This window comes from Diceros bicornis, chromosome 25 (assembly GCF_020826845.1).
Source record: "Diceros bicornis minor isolate mBicDic1 chromosome 25, mDicBic1.mat.cur, whole genome shotgun sequence".
Taxonomy (NCBI): domain Eukaryota; kingdom Metazoa; phylum Chordata; class Mammalia; order Perissodactyla; family Rhinocerotidae; genus Diceros; species Diceros bicornis.
The window spans coordinates 29,456,630-29,472,292 of NC_080764.1; the positions used below are offsets into that span (position 1 = coordinate 29,456,630).

General features: G+C 38.3%; 1 long non-coding RNA gene across 1 annotated transcript in view; it reads right to left on the reverse strand.

Moving 5' to 3' along the window:
- Nucleotides 1-10,702: 10,702 nt before the first annotated feature.
- The window catches only part of LOC131421815 (uncharacterized), a 67,080-nt gene continuing 62,119 nt past the window's right edge, over nucleotides 10,703-15,663 (reverse strand). The window contains exon 6 of the long non-coding RNA XR_009223954.1: nucleotides 10,703-11,581. This is a non-coding gene — a long non-coding RNA (uncharacterized LOC131421815). The remainder of the gene's footprint in view (nucleotides 11,582-15,663) is intronic.

Genomic DNA, 15,663 nt, shown 5'->3' on the forward strand with positions numbered 1-15,663 from the left:
CTACAGCCTCTGACAGTGGATTTGCATTTACTTCCATTGAATTTAGGGAATTTGTATTTGAGAGTATTGTGAGATGTCACCATTGTGATTCATTAGGCAAACTATCAGCCTTAATAGAAGCTAAGGATGCCCTGAAGCAAGTTGTTAGAAGAAATTGGCCAATACAACTGGTTAGATTCTTCATTCAACATGTCAGTGCATATTCAACAAAAGCCCTTCTGGGTTCCCACCGAGACAACATCTCAGCTTATTCAACTGGCCTCCGTAAGATTGAGTTGAGACTTCACTCGGTCTGTCTCACTCTTTGCACATTTTTACTAGAATAGTTATTCTTTTCAAGAACTATGGGACCTCTCTCTTCCTTCCCCCCTCACTTCCTCCTTTTTTTTCTCTTTCCTTCCCAGCTCACATCAATATTTTTCCTCTGCCACATAAGTGGTTCATTTCTCTCCTCTCTACGAAATCCAACTGGTCTCTCTCTCACCTCTGCTCTGTCTTCTGGTTCCCTCTGTTTTCCTTTTCCCATGTATCTCTTTTTCTAATTTATATCAAATGTTCGTAACATGGAATTGAAATATATTTTAATAGATTTTTTACTTTTTCACCTTCTTTCCTTAAAAAGAAAAGAAACAGAAAAATCGGGAAAACATTGTAAACATACAAAGAAATTAAAATGCTGTTCACTTATTTTTAAAAAAGAAAAAGAATGGAACATGAAGCTTGCCCAGGTGGATTCCTATCACTGTAACTGAGGGTAAGGTGTGCACTATACCAGGACTGGACTGTAGGTAACTCAGTGGGGTGTTGTTCTGGTGATCTACAGTAAGGCATTAATTAAGAGAGAACTTTTAGAAGAAGAATGATAAATATGGGATATCTGTGGTGCCAGTCGTCACTCCTGCGCCCATAACACACATTATGGACCAGTCACAACCCCGGTAACAGACATTATGGACCAGTCACAACCCCGTCCCGCCTATTCTGGTTGCAGAGTCAGAATCTTGCTCGACACACCACTCCAGGCAGCCACTACCATTCACTGTGTTGAAGAGTGAAACTTCTTTATCATCCTGCTTTGGAAGAGTCTCTTCTAGAGTCATCTGACATTGAGGCTGGGCTGTACTACTTCTCCAAGACCACAAAGTAAAGACAGGAACAGTAAGTCTCTTTAGTCTTTGAGAAGCCCCTCAGAGCTATAACTTGGATGAGCCGGTCAGGGCTTTGCCTCAAGCCACCAAAATTCAATGGGAAACATTTGAAGGATTTTTAAATGTTCTGTAATTTTTCCTCCACCATCACTACCTCTCCAGCTGTAGGGGAGAGATTCCTCTGGCCAGACATAGACCCTTCAGTAGCTGATGTACTATATGGAAGGAACCAGAGAGCAGAGGTCAAGAGCAGGTTGGCCATGGTCTAGGTTCCCTGTCTCCTCGTCTGCCTCCTCTCTCCCATCCCACAGCCTGCATTGGCACACGCCTATTAGTTCAAGACCGCACTTCGTGTGTGCTGCCCCAGATCCCAATTATTGCTAAATGTACCTCGAGAGTTACTTAGTCTTTTTATACTGGATAATGGAGCCAGTCTCACTACATGGTACCTCCTTTTCAGTGTGAACTGGAGAAGTCTTAGAACTAACGTACAATTTGAAAATATGAGTCAGAAGCCTTAAAAATACCTGTCTGTTTAAACTAGTAATTCCAATTCTATAATAAATTAAAGAAAGGAATATTTAACCCCACACACACAAATTGTTCATCAAGCATTGTTTCTAACGGAGAAAATAAGAAACAATCTAAATCTCCAACAGGAAGAAACAAAAATTCCATACAGAGTACCGTGCAAAAACTTAACCCAATGATTGGTTTATCATATTTGTAATATATTGTTAAGCATTAGAGTAAAATTGCAAACAGCATAAACTCTATCATCTGTTTTTAAAAATACTGTATATGAAACAACCAAAAATATCTGTAAATAACACCAAAATATTACCAATGGTTATCTCTGAAGGGTGGGCTTATAGATTATTTTTATTTTCTCTTTTTTGCTTGTCAGTCAGTAGGTTCTATATTTTCCAAAATGAATGTATAAAACATTTTAAATATCAAAATACAATAAAAGTTTTGTTCATTTCATGAGAATTTCCCTTTCATTGGTGATTATACTGAGTGGGAAAGAGGATTGAGAATGCTTAAGGTGCCAAAGCACAATATTAACACATTCATTTCATCTTTTGAGTTTTTGTGGCTCTTACTACAGCGATTTTGGAAGGAGGAGAAGGACTGCATTTGAACTAGAGTCGCCCCAGGTTAGTAAAATCTTATCTGTTTCAACTCGGTTTATCTTGTGATTGATTTACGGGGTGGGGATGGTTTTTGTGTATTAATAATGCACCAGCTACTGAACAAGTGGTTGAGAGCAACACACGGACTTGAAATGAGAAAGTACTTTTTGGACAGTACAGCTCCGTACAAACACACAGTGTTGTTAAGGTATTGCCGTATAGGCCAAATTCTTCACCGGTTGAATTTTTAAACTGGACCTTTTGTATTCACGGAGGCACAACTTATGTCTGAGTAAGAAATAGAACGACCACAGCAGACACACATTTCTGACCATTTCTTGTGCCCCGAGTCTCCTGGAGAACTTAAATTAGCATGCTGTTCCACTGACTTCCTTCGTGTTGTAGAAAACAGTTCGGGATAAAAGACAGACCACTAGCAAATCCCAGAAGATAGGTGAGTTTAGAGCAGTGGCTGTCACTGTGCGCTTCCTGCCAGCAGCAGCAGCCACAGCAGCACCCAGGGCCACACCGTGACTTTCGGGAGCCAGGGACACTTTGGCCCTTATGTGCCCCTTCCTTTGTAAAAAAAAAAAAAAAAAAAAAAAAAAAATTAATATTTTTAGACTGCATTGATATAAAGATGAATCTAGTCTAGGTTGGATTCATCATGATTTACTCACTATTATTATATTAATTATTTTTTTTCTGATTTTATGAGAGAAGAAAGTCAAACCATTTTCATGGGCCCCTAGAAGTACAGTGTGCCCTGGGCACTGTGCCTGCTGTGCCTAATGAATCAGTTGGGCCCAGCATCAGCTGGGAACTCGGAAATGCAAATTCTTGGGCCCTCCTCTAGACTGAATGAACCAGAAACTCAGCACTGTGTGTTTGGACAAGCCCTCCAGGTGATGCTGAAGTGTGTTCAAGTTTGAGAACAACTGGTTTAGACAATTCAAAGCTAGATGGTAGAACCTTCCTCTGTAGAAGCTAAAAATTCTCTATAACTCCAGATTTTGCTGTCAGGATGGCCACATAAACTCCACTGCCTCGGGTCTGTTTTTAGAGGTCAGAATGGGCTGTCGTCCTTTTCACTATTTGTCAAATTTGGTTTTATTACGTAGAAGATGTTTAAAGCCTTGAAAAGCAATGTGATACAATGGACCCAACAACTTAGACTTTTTTATACTAGTGAATTTTATCTTGGGAGAGAAAAAGTCATCTACATTCTAGTTACATTCTACATATATCTACATAACACAATACATGTGTTTTAAAAATCACTGCACTACACGAAGTCATGCAACAAAAACCACAGGCTTTATGAAGTTGGGGCGTGTCATTGTCAGTGACACATAAAAAACAAGAGATAGGGGGCCAGCCCAGTGGCGTGCAGTTAAGTGCACACACTCCCCTTCTGCAGCCCGGGGTTTGCAGGTTCAGATCCCGGGCGCGCACCAATGCACCGCTTGTCAAGCCATGCTGTGTTGGCGTCCCATATAAAGTAGAGGAAGATGGGCACGGATACCAGCTCAGGGCCAATCTGCCTCAGCAAAAAAGAGGAGGATTGGCATAGAATGTTAGCTCAGGGCTAATCTTCCTCACCAAAAAAAAAAAGAGAGATAGGAATCTAATAAAAACAGTCATACAGTTTTCCCCATCTTAAATGATTAATAAATGCACGAATACTACAAAATTTATGGCATTTTATCTTGAAAGCGACGTGAAGTTTGCTTGTGGAAGTGAGCATCAGAAGGATTGTAGTTTGTGAATTATTATGGAATAGTAGAAAGTTATCTGATGCTTGATAGAAAGATGTAACACTAAGTGTGGATGAATGTCGCTCATGACACATGTGGTAAAATAACATAGCCGGCAGATGTTTGAGGTGTGTGCACGTGTGTGTTTTGTGTACTCACATGCAGCTTTGTTCATCTGGGTGCAGTTTTCTACATTCACATGGTATTTCTCTCAAGTGAAATTGTGTATAAGCAAATGCAAATTTTGCATTATGCTCAAATTGTTCCCTAATGGAACAAATTCATATTCTCAAACAAGCATTATAGCAGAGCTGACTCTATGTGTGTCTGTGTAAGGTTATAGTACCATATATAAATTCCATATATAAATGTTATCCCTACATCTGAAAGCTGATTGTTGTATATTCTGTGAGTTCAATGTCATTGTTTTATATACAACGTTAAGCATGGATGGATGAGTAGGAGACTGTGTGTGTGTGTGTGTGTGTGTGTGTGTGTCTATTTATGCTAATGTATGATAAAACCTATTAGAAGTAATAGTGCATTACTCAAATAGGATCCTAGGAAAATTAATTTGTATATCAATCCAAAAGATTTTAATTGTGAGTTTGATCAATATCTATATTTATTAATTCTAAGGAGTGATTGGCAATTAGATTAGCTTTTTTCTTAATTTTCCATACCAGAGAAGAATTGGGATTGAAATCATGTTTTTATTTATGATTGAAAATTGAGACACAAGCTTTGTTGATACACACAAAGAAATGTTTCTAGGTTCTTATAGTGTGATACCAGTCACAGCAGTTTTAATCTTTGCCCCAACAATTGTTTTAAGGAATCAAATAGGCAGTCCTTGCTTTTCATGGTCCTAACATACACAAATTTCAGTTACTATGGTTTAGTTAAACAACACCAGTCACTCAACAACTTGATTCAAGTGTCATTTACCATGGTACACTAGCTATGAGTAATTGCTTAAAGTCCAAACTTCACTACTAGCTCTTCAGTCCACAAATCACTATATAAATAACAGATTCAGAGGCTGGCCCGGTGGCACAAGCTGTTAAGTGCACACGCTCTGCGGACCGGGGTTCACCAGTTCGGATCCCGGGTGTGCACCGGTGCACTTCTTGGCAAGCCATGCTGTGGCGGCGTCCCATATTAAGTGGAGGAAGATGGGCACGGATGTTAGCCCAGGGCCAGTCTTCCTCAGCAAAAAAAAAAAGGAGGATTGGCAGATGTTAGCTCAGGGCTGATCTTCCTCACAAAATAAATAAATAAATAGATTCGCGTCATGATCAGTGACTAATCAAGTTACTTCTTTCAAAGTTCGTCACTTTATTGGTCATGGCAGATCTGTTATTCAGTTCATGTCTAGACAGCAAAGCGTATAGTTGTGTTGCCTCCTTGTCTCCCAGTGATAAACCCATGCAGCCATTTTTGCAAAAACAAACAACTGAAAGGGGGAATTGGCCAACAAAGTTGAAAATGCAGCAGAGAAACAACAAGTGATAGCACTGGAAGTGCATTTTGACCTTAATGTAAATAGAGTTATGGAAGAAAGTAGCCGCCCGGGGGAAGGTTCACACTGCTACAGTTGGAGAGACCCTAAATTTGTAGGTATAAGAACCTAGTGAAGGTAACTTATCAACATCAATGAGGAAATTGGTTGTGATAAAAAGGATGAGGATATCCCAGAGGAAGAAACACTGGCAAAAATCTCACATTGAAGGAACTATCAGAGATATTTCACAACATTGAAAATACAAAGAATAAAATTTTGGAGTTAATGGAACCCTGAGAAGGGTGCATGACAATTAGCTGAGGCATAGAAACGATGCCTGTTGCATATCATGTTATATGCAAGACCAAGACAAGTACTGTTCAATCTACTCTTTTAAGTTATTTTTGCAAAGAAATAAAACACCTTACTTCTCAATGTTTCTAATGTTTTAAATCATAGTATACTAAATAAGTGTTAGTTTTACTGCATTTTTTATTTCCTTATACATTTATAACCAAGAGTAAGATTAGTGTTATGTTAACTGTAACATTAACAGTAAAGTTAATGTTAATGTTTTGACAAAAGACTTTAAAGGTCACAGAACAATTTCTCCATTGATTATTAAGACAGCTTTGCACATTGCAGCTTTTTCCTTTTTTTACCATCCTACACTATGCAAAGTGAGGATTGCCTGTATAACCAGTGGAAAATGTGAATTTACAGTTATTTCTGGACTATCAACAATAATAAGTGTGAAGAAGATGTTAATTTTTTAGAGGAATGCTGTCAAGTTATTGAAAAGAATTCTGTCCCATCAGCTGTGCGAAGTCTTAGAATCAAGCTAACCAATGTTCACGGAATTTTCCAGTTAAAAACATTTAATTCAAATAAATATTTTGGAAACATGTTATAGGATTTGCAGACAGCAGACAGTTCTTACCACCTGGGAAGAATGTCTAATGTAAATAAGATAGACACTTGTAACATCTCCTTAGCAATAGGATACTATGTTACGATTATAAAAAAGAAAAAAATTAAGCAAAACTAATAGCTTTGGAATAATAGTTCTTTATGGATGTTTTGTAAATTACTACTAGTCTACCTTGGGCTGAGCTTGCTTTGAGAAAAGTACTACCAATTGGGGCTTTAAGCATTACCCTTTTAATAATTACCTCCTCTGCCTCTATGTATAATTTAGAGATCTGGTAGTTCCCTTTAATCAGATGACTAGCCTCATCTTTAATCAGTTGTGTAAGTAGGATTTTCAGATAGGTTATTACCTAGATTTACACACAACTGCCATGTTCTGAATTTCACATTGAACGCTAGGCGCTGGCTTTTACTTGGAAGTCAAGTTCAACTGGAAAATAATCAACCTTTGGAGTACAAGCTCTATTTCTCCCACCAAACATTTACTGTTAGTATGTGATTCAACACATCTTACTACATTGAGATTGTGAGAATTTCTCTTTTTTAATGTTGTTTACCGCAAGTAACTGTTTGTGTTCCCTACAATTGTGCCTACATTTTCACAACAAATAATCAGGAGAAAAGCAAAATATTTCACTAATAAATCAGTTGTTTACTCTGTACAAAACTCAAAAATCAGTTTGAGTTCCCTCCCTTTTTCCCTCTTACAAAATGACAGCAGTTTTTACTGGAATGATTGAATTATCATGTGTTTTGACATTGTGTAGATATCCCCTCAGCCAGCATTAGGCCAAATGTTAAAAGAAACCTAAAACTCAGACAAATTATTTAAAGATTTCTAAACTGCCACATTTTTATAGTGTGAATGATTGATTGAAATTTGTTGGGATTCCAGGAAAACGAAAACCATCTCAATGAAAGCAACGCACAATTGAATATTTATAAGGTAATTGGCAATTCTGCAATATGTTTGCTTTAGCAGAAGCAATTAAATATAAAATAACAAAAATAGAGACTTGTACACAAGAGGGGTGTGGAAAGAATAGACGGAGGAAAAATAGAAGTGGAGTATATTAAATTACAAGGCCATTTGTTTATGTTTCTATAATATCTTCATCAGAGATGATTAACATAGAACTTGCAGAGTGTTCCATCTATAAAATGCACTTGTATGGTATTCACATTTTCCATATTCAGAAATCTAACTCTGATTTTGAAGAACCAGAAGGAAATTATGACTATAACTATATAAAGCTGCGTACTTAAGCTGGGTTCTCTCAGGAAACATTAGACGCTAATGCTTATAATCAGCCTGCCTGGCCTGTGTGGGGCCACTTTGGTACCAATGGGAATGTTTAGTGGCAAATTGTGACACGAACATTACAGTTGAGCAAGCCAAGTGGCTGTTACCTCTGAGTTGTCAGATGTAGAACACCGTTCCACAGAGGACAGAAAGGAAATGGCATTCTCTTAAGTTTCTATAGCGTGACAAATTCTCTGCCACTCACAGCCTATACGTTATTTTATTTAAGATCTTCACACCAACCTCGTGCAATATGTCTACTGTGTTCATTTTATAGATGAAGAAACTAAGACTCAAAGGGGTTATTTGATAAATAAATCTTCCAAACAGAAAGTTGAATGGAAAAAGCAAGTTAGAGTGGATATCCACATGTTAACATAATTTATGGACTTTTTTCAAAACACGCCAAACAATAGTACATATTGTCTAGACATAAATACATATGTAGTAAATGTTTAAGGATATGGGCAGGAATGATAAACACCAAATTCACAATGGTTCTTTTCTGGTGGAGGAAAATGGGGTCAGACAGAGTGCACAGGGGCTTCTGCTCCATTGCTATGTTTTATTTTTAAGCTAGGAATTAAGCATATGGGTAATCATTATATCATTCTCTACACATTGTTGTTTGGCTGAAATATTTTGTAAGGATTTAAAAAGCAAGAGAGGTTCAGCAACTGGCTGAAAGTCCTACCTATTAAAGAGGAGTCAGAGCTGGATTCTCCCCCCAGGTCTGCAGATGCTAGAGGCTGCATACTCTTTGCTCAGCCTTAACACTTTGCACCAGCTGGGCAATGCTGAAGTCTTCTTGGGGAAATACAGTCTGTCTAGGAATGAAGGGGTTGATGGGGAATCTCCCTGTGACTATGCACCATTGAACAGTGGTGGAGTAAAGATGAAGAAACCAAGTGGGCCTGTGTTTTATGGTGAAAGATCCCAGGCCACTTAGAGGAAAGGGAAAAGCTCACCAGAGCCCCTTTTCTTGTTTCCGTTGCTGCTGCTGCTATATTCAAGCCCCCCCAGACTATGGAACAATATATTATATAAAAAAAATTAGCTAGCTTATTAACCACTTCAATATAGTAATGACGATAAGCAAATAAGCTGTAAAATTCCATCACAATCATAATTCTTCTTAGCGATAATGTCTAGGAAGAACTGGATGCTAGCTGCAAAATTAATTTGTGATACACGTTTAAAGTGCTGCTATATTAAAGCTCTTAAAATTGACTTCACAGAATGTTTCTCTTCTCCCCATTCCTCCCTCCCAATCACTTATACAGTTCACAGAGAACTCCGAACAGAATTGAGCCTGGGAAACATATATCTTTACATATTGTAGTGTACACTATAGATTTATTATCTCTGACTCAACTGATCAGTATATTCCTAGCACCTAGCATAGAGGCTGACATATGGTAGGCGGTCAATAAATACTTGTTGAATTGAATATGAGAAATATTATCTGTTTGCATTATTTATTTTTGTAAGGGAGGCAGCGGAGTATAGTGATCAAGTCTTAGCAGAGTCAGTGGTTGGGCAGAAGGCCAGGGGAGTCACTCCACCTCTCTGGACTCCTTGCTCACTACTTATGGCACTTTGGACAAACTTCTTAACCTCTCTAACTCTCAGTTTCAGCTTCAGAAAAATTGGGATAATGTTGATGCCTTTCACTTCAGTTTGTTGCAAGAATTAAATGAAATAAAACTTCTAAAGTGCTCAGAACAGTGCTAAGTACATAGTGCTCAATAAATGTTAGCTGTTGTTAAGATCATTTTTGATTCCCGTATATACCCTTTATTTTGTTTGAGAGAAGTAGACAGTGTTTACGTGGTGTTGCTCTCTGAATAGGTTTATTTTTAAAAAAAAAAAAAAAACGCCTTATGGAGCTTCTCATCTTTTTTTTTCCTTATCAAAATTTCTGTTTCTTAACAGCAAAGTCACCGTTCCCCTACTATTGCAGAAGAAAAATGACTTTAATCTCAAAGGCAACATTAAAAATAGAGAAAAAGAAAACAAATCAATAAAGGCAAAGGTCATAGAAACAGATGATTCGAACATACAGCAATCCTCCTGAGCATTGGAGTTATACACACAGGTTTAAAAAGAAATACTCAGATAGGCAGGACATCTGGAAGAGAAATTGCCAATATCCACACAATTTTACATGTCAAAGTTTTTAAAGAAGCTGTGTAACTGAAAAGCCTTGAAATAAAAAACTAGGTCCAAAGATTTCATTTTCTAGCAATGTGTTTTCCTCTCCATAGGAGCCAGATTAAATATTCTCATGCACAATCACACATGTATACTCACAGTCCCTCTCTCTCTCTCTCTCTCACACACACACACACACACACACACGCATACACCAAGCCCTGAATCAGTTATATTCCCCACCATGGAGAATTAAGAGGTTGCTTTAGGAGAAAATAATGAGATAGCAAGGCTGAGGTTGAGGTAAGCATGTTATTTCTTATTACTCCTGTTCATCATCAGATATGGCCAATGTCAGTCATTATAAAATATTTATCTCAGTCATCTTCAGGAGTTTTTTTATACATAGGAAGAAGTTATGGAAATTTATCACTTAGGACAGCAGCTGGGAAACAATTTTACCATGATCCCCAATAAGGAATACATTTCATTGCAACCCAAGTGTTCGATGTTATTTCATTTTTTAAATGTTGGTTGTCACCCACTAAATTTATTTTCACAATCCACTAATAGGTCACGACCCACTGTTTGGAAACACTGTCTTAGGACAGTGTTCCATTCAAACTTTCTCACTGAAGTACCTGGAGCAGTAGGGGAGAGGGAATTTTGGGGGGAGAGGGGGTGGTTTGTGGGGAGAGAGAAAGTTGAGAGAAGGAATATAAGGGTCTTGCCCAAGTGAAAAGTTTCTTTGAAGTTTCTTTATTTCGCCTTTAAGATTTATCCAACTTTGGCATTAGACACCAAACAAGACCATTAGTTTTCTATAAAAGGTTTTAAATCTCCCAATATAATAAAACAGATGCTCCCAGAGACACATGCTCTGTTATCCTGGGGCTACTTCTCCTGCTGAGGATATGCACATTGCAGTCTACAAAGCAGGCTGTCTTGGTTGATAAATTTATCCCCAGATCTTACGTGAATTTGCCACAGGCTCAGGCTTTTGACTGTGTGACAATCATTCAGCACAGGTCATGTGGATGATCTCACTGGGAAGATGAGGACATTCCCCTTCAGTCAATGAAGGCATGTCTGAGTGTGGGCCTTTGCCTTTCTCTGGCACTTCTGGGCCTGATGGATGGAAAGGTGAGAGCCTAACTTGATGACTCAGACCCTCATTAGTCCACACCACACACGCAGAGCCTCCAGGCAGCTGCTGTGGCAGGAAGGGCACAGGCGGTGCTAACGAGATCACCGTGCAATGGGCTAAGAGGACTTGGTCATGATGAGCCAGATGATGAATGTTGAGCCATAGAATCAATCATTTTGAAGGGAGAACATGTTAATTCTTCTTTTTCCATGTAATTGGCTTGACAGCAGCTTTACGTCATCCTTCCCCTGAATCAGCCATGACCAACATCACAGTGGGCCAGAAAGAAAATGGAGCAAAGAAGTAAATAAACCAAGAAAGGGGAACCTTTGGCATTTTTTAAGCACTTCCTTTTCTTACTTGGTCTCAAAGGATCTCAGTGGCTCTTTGGGACCCAACGATGAGATGAAGTGATGTAGGTTCTGTTTTCTCAAAGAGAAACTCTCTGAAAGCTTAAACTTTTCCTTTGTGAAATGACACCCAGAAATCTGGTTTTAGGTCTCTGCATAAATTAAAAAAAAAAAAACCTCAATGGAAACCCAAGACAGATCTCATTGATTAAACTATAGCTGTATATAGTTACAGATTCAGATATAGATAGATATAAGCAATGGGCTTAAGCAAAAAACTTTGTTTCATAAACCCAAAGTGAAAGATTGCTGCAATAAACCATTTAAATGTGAGTATAAAGTTTAAGTCTCTCTCTCTTTTTCTTCTACTATGCTGGCTGTTATTCCCAACCATAAACCGGCTCCTATAACTAAGGTAGATTTCAGCAGAATGCCTTAATGCGGTAATAAAAAGGACCCTGAAATCTGAAAAGCCAAGCCTCTTCTGTTTAAAAGTACTAAGGGTTTTATTTCTTTCATCATTAAAGGAATAAAATACATGGGTGGAAATCTGGATTTTCGGGAACTTGAACGCTGTGTTTCTCTAGCTGAAGACATAGTCATGAATCCTAAGTTGAAGGAATTATTTCAGGCATAAGTAGCCGTCATAATAATATTTAATTACCCTCCAGAAAAAAAAAATACTTAGATTGCCTGCAGAATTTGAACATGAAATTATCAAATATAGGGACATGAATCTTGTTGCCCTCTGGTATATTTCTGTCTGCCAAATACATTAAAATCTTGGATTCAAAATGTATAATTGAAAATGTTTCATCTGAGAATTTTTTTTAATATATGAAATAAAAAAGTCAAATCAGATAGCAAAACTATCTGGTTAAAATATTTTAAAAATATTGGATCACATATAAGTATTCTGTTGGATGACTTATGAAATATCATTAGATGACATGAAAATACTGAAGCTTTAAAATGCAAGTTTGATTTTTTCAAGCAACATGCATACAAGCATGGAGAGGGAAAGGTTATCATTTTTGTCTCTTTATCCAAACTCCATTCCTATACAGGGCTTCGCCTCTGACCAGAAGGCCTGACAGCTATTACCAGCCACCTACTAAGATTTTTAATATCTAGAAAGTAACTGAAGCCTGTACAGATCACTGGTGTGTGGTAAAGTTAGATTGGAAGCAGATTATCAGGGACATTAGCATGCCCTAGAAATCACCACACTAATTTTAAAAAAGGTATTTACTTTTTTACTTTTATATAGCATTTTCTGATATATTCACTCATTTTGACAATAATGTGAAGTAAGAAATATCATGCCCATATTTTAAATGAAGAAATTGAGACACAGAGCTGTGTTGTTCTCCAGGCTAAGTAATATCTCCTCTTATAAATTTTCATAACACCGAAACCTTTCCTTTATAGCTGCTACCAAAGTGATAATTAATCAATAATGTCTATCTCGCTGCCTCCACCATGAACTTCCTGAGAGCAGAGACCTTGTCGTCCTTGTTCATCACTAAATTTCAAGTACCTAGCACAATGTCTGGCACAGAAGGGGTGCTCACAAAAGATCTGATGATTGAATGAATGTATGAGTAACATTTTCCCAAGTCTCACAGGAAATAATGGACAGAACCAAGATCTGAACCTCTGTCTTCGACTGGAAATCCCTTGTTCCTTCCATTCTGTCAATGTAAGGGCAAATGCTGTGTCTTCATAACAGCCTTTCAAGACTCAGAAGCTGGAGCTCTGGAGAGCTAAATGGAAGCCAGACCTTGTGGGAAGATACAGTTAAAGAGGATATTCGTATACAAAGTCTCCAGAGATCCCAAATCATCCTTGTAGGGTTTTGGAGCTCACCATCCTCTGCACAAAAGAGGGCATGTAAACCCTTCTTTACTGTCAGTGTGTGGAAATAAGTGTTTGACTTTTTCTCAAAGTGTATCCTGAGGATGATCTGATTCAGAAACACGTTTGTATTTCATAAATATAAGGTTTTCTGAGTCATCCCAAATAGACTGAGAAAGACTTCTCAGGCCAGGAATCTACAGTTTTAATGAGGTCCCCAGGTGTTCCCATGCACACTAAAGTTTGAGCAGATTTAGCTGCAGGAAGAGATTGAGCTGCTGTCACAGGAGTGTGGGGTCAGTGGCCTGGCTGCCCATTCATGGAAGTTTAACAATGGCTAAAGATTCCAGCCAGGGTGATTGAAACACATCATGGAGAAAACTGAACTGAATGGATTGTCCTGCTGCCTTTGTGACAAAGTTAACTCAATTTGGGGGTCAATCCAGTTTAAGTGAATGAACCAGTAGACAGAGAATGAAGGCTGCTCCTCCGTCACGTCTTCATGGATCCAACTAGCCCTCGTTCATCACTGATCATCTCAATTCCAATGGGATGGCTCCTAATAGCCCATTGTCTCTCATTGCTGTTATTTCAGGTGTCTCTCCAATCACATTAAAGTATTACATCTTGTACCTCTTTGTCTTCCACAGAAGTGACGCTAAACATATAGTAGGTAGACACTAACATCTTGTTGATTATTACTCAGATAACGCAGCCTAGTGTCTCAAAGGCTTATGGTTAAAAGAGGCATATTCGAGGATCTGTGCTCTAGACACTCTATGAAGTTTCAAATCCCATCCCTTCTCCTTAGATCTCTATACCTCTATACCCAGCTAATTGACTGACTGATTTAGTTTCCTCATCTGTAAAAATGAACATCATAATAATATTTAGTTTAGAGAGTTATTGTGAGGATTAAACAAAATCTGCTCTGCCAAGCACAGCCCCTGAAATTTAATGAGTTTAATCAATGCTAGATTTTTATTATTTAATTATTATTGCTATTAATATTTTTTAATATTATTCTAAAGAATTCAAAAAATTATTCTAAAGAATCATTTAGATTCTTTTAACACATACTCTAAAGAATTCTAAATTATTATCAAAATATTTAAATTGTTACTCTTTACATTACCATTATTATTATTTATCAATAATTACATTGCTATTGTTATTATCAGTATAGCTTAATGGTGGAGAGTGCAGATTCTGGAACCAGACTGCCTGAGTGGGGATTCTGGTTCTACCAGGTACTAGCTATGTGACTTGAGCAGTTACTCAATTACTATCTTCCTTAGTATTCCTATCTGAAAAATGGGAATAATAATAGTACCCACCTCACGGAGTTGTGAAGATTATGTCAATATTCATATAGAGCTTAGAACAGTGCCTCCATATGATAGGAACTACATGTGTGAGCTAGTACTACTTCTACTCACCACTATTACTATTAATAAAGTGAATCTTCTAACTGTTCTCAAAACACACCTTGATTCAGCTTGGTCTGGGCCAGAGCTAACTCTTAAACGAGAAATAATCTTTTTTTTTTTGGTGAGGAAGATCGGACCTGAGCTAACATTCCTTGTCAATCCTCCTCTTTTTGCTGAGGAAGATTGGCCTGAGCTAACATCTGTCCCCATCTTCCTCTATTTTGTACATGGGATGCCGCTACAGCATGGCTTGATGAGTGGTGCGTCTGTCCAAACCCAGAATCCGAACCCGTGAACCCCGGGCCAGTGAAGCAGAGTGCACGAACTTAACCACTAAGCACCAGGCCGGCCCCAGAGATATTCTTAAATGAGCAATATTTGTCAAACTATCTTTCTCAATATTCAGTTTCTGGACTCTTGTGTGCCAGCCAGAGCTTTCAGAGCCACATCTATGTTGCTTCCTAAGTTCCAAGGGCAACAGAGGTGGGAGAAGGGCAGAGCCAGCAAGGGCGTTCATACCAAGGTGGGAGTTGAAATTCTAACTCATCTCTTAATCCCCCTGAATGCTACCAGTTTGGCCCTGTTGGGAGTTACCGTCTGGCCCTGACTTGCTTCCTGAGACTTGGCAAATGGAGAGCTGTCCTTGCCAGTCACCCTGACCACGTGCATTTCACGGCTTCTGTTTTCACTGAATCACAGGACAGGAATGGAACAGGGCGAGGCAGAACCTTCAGAGAGAGGACATGAAACGTGCGGATCTCAACTAGGAGAGTGCCCTGGGTTGGAATCCAGACTCCTCTAATTATCATCTCTTTAATCTTAGGTGAGTCTGTTAACCTCTCTGAGACTCAGTTTCTTGATCTATAAAACCGTTTGATTTAATATGTACCTCATGGAATTATTGCAAAAATTTGATTAGTTAATTAAGCTATTTGAAAGCCCATTAC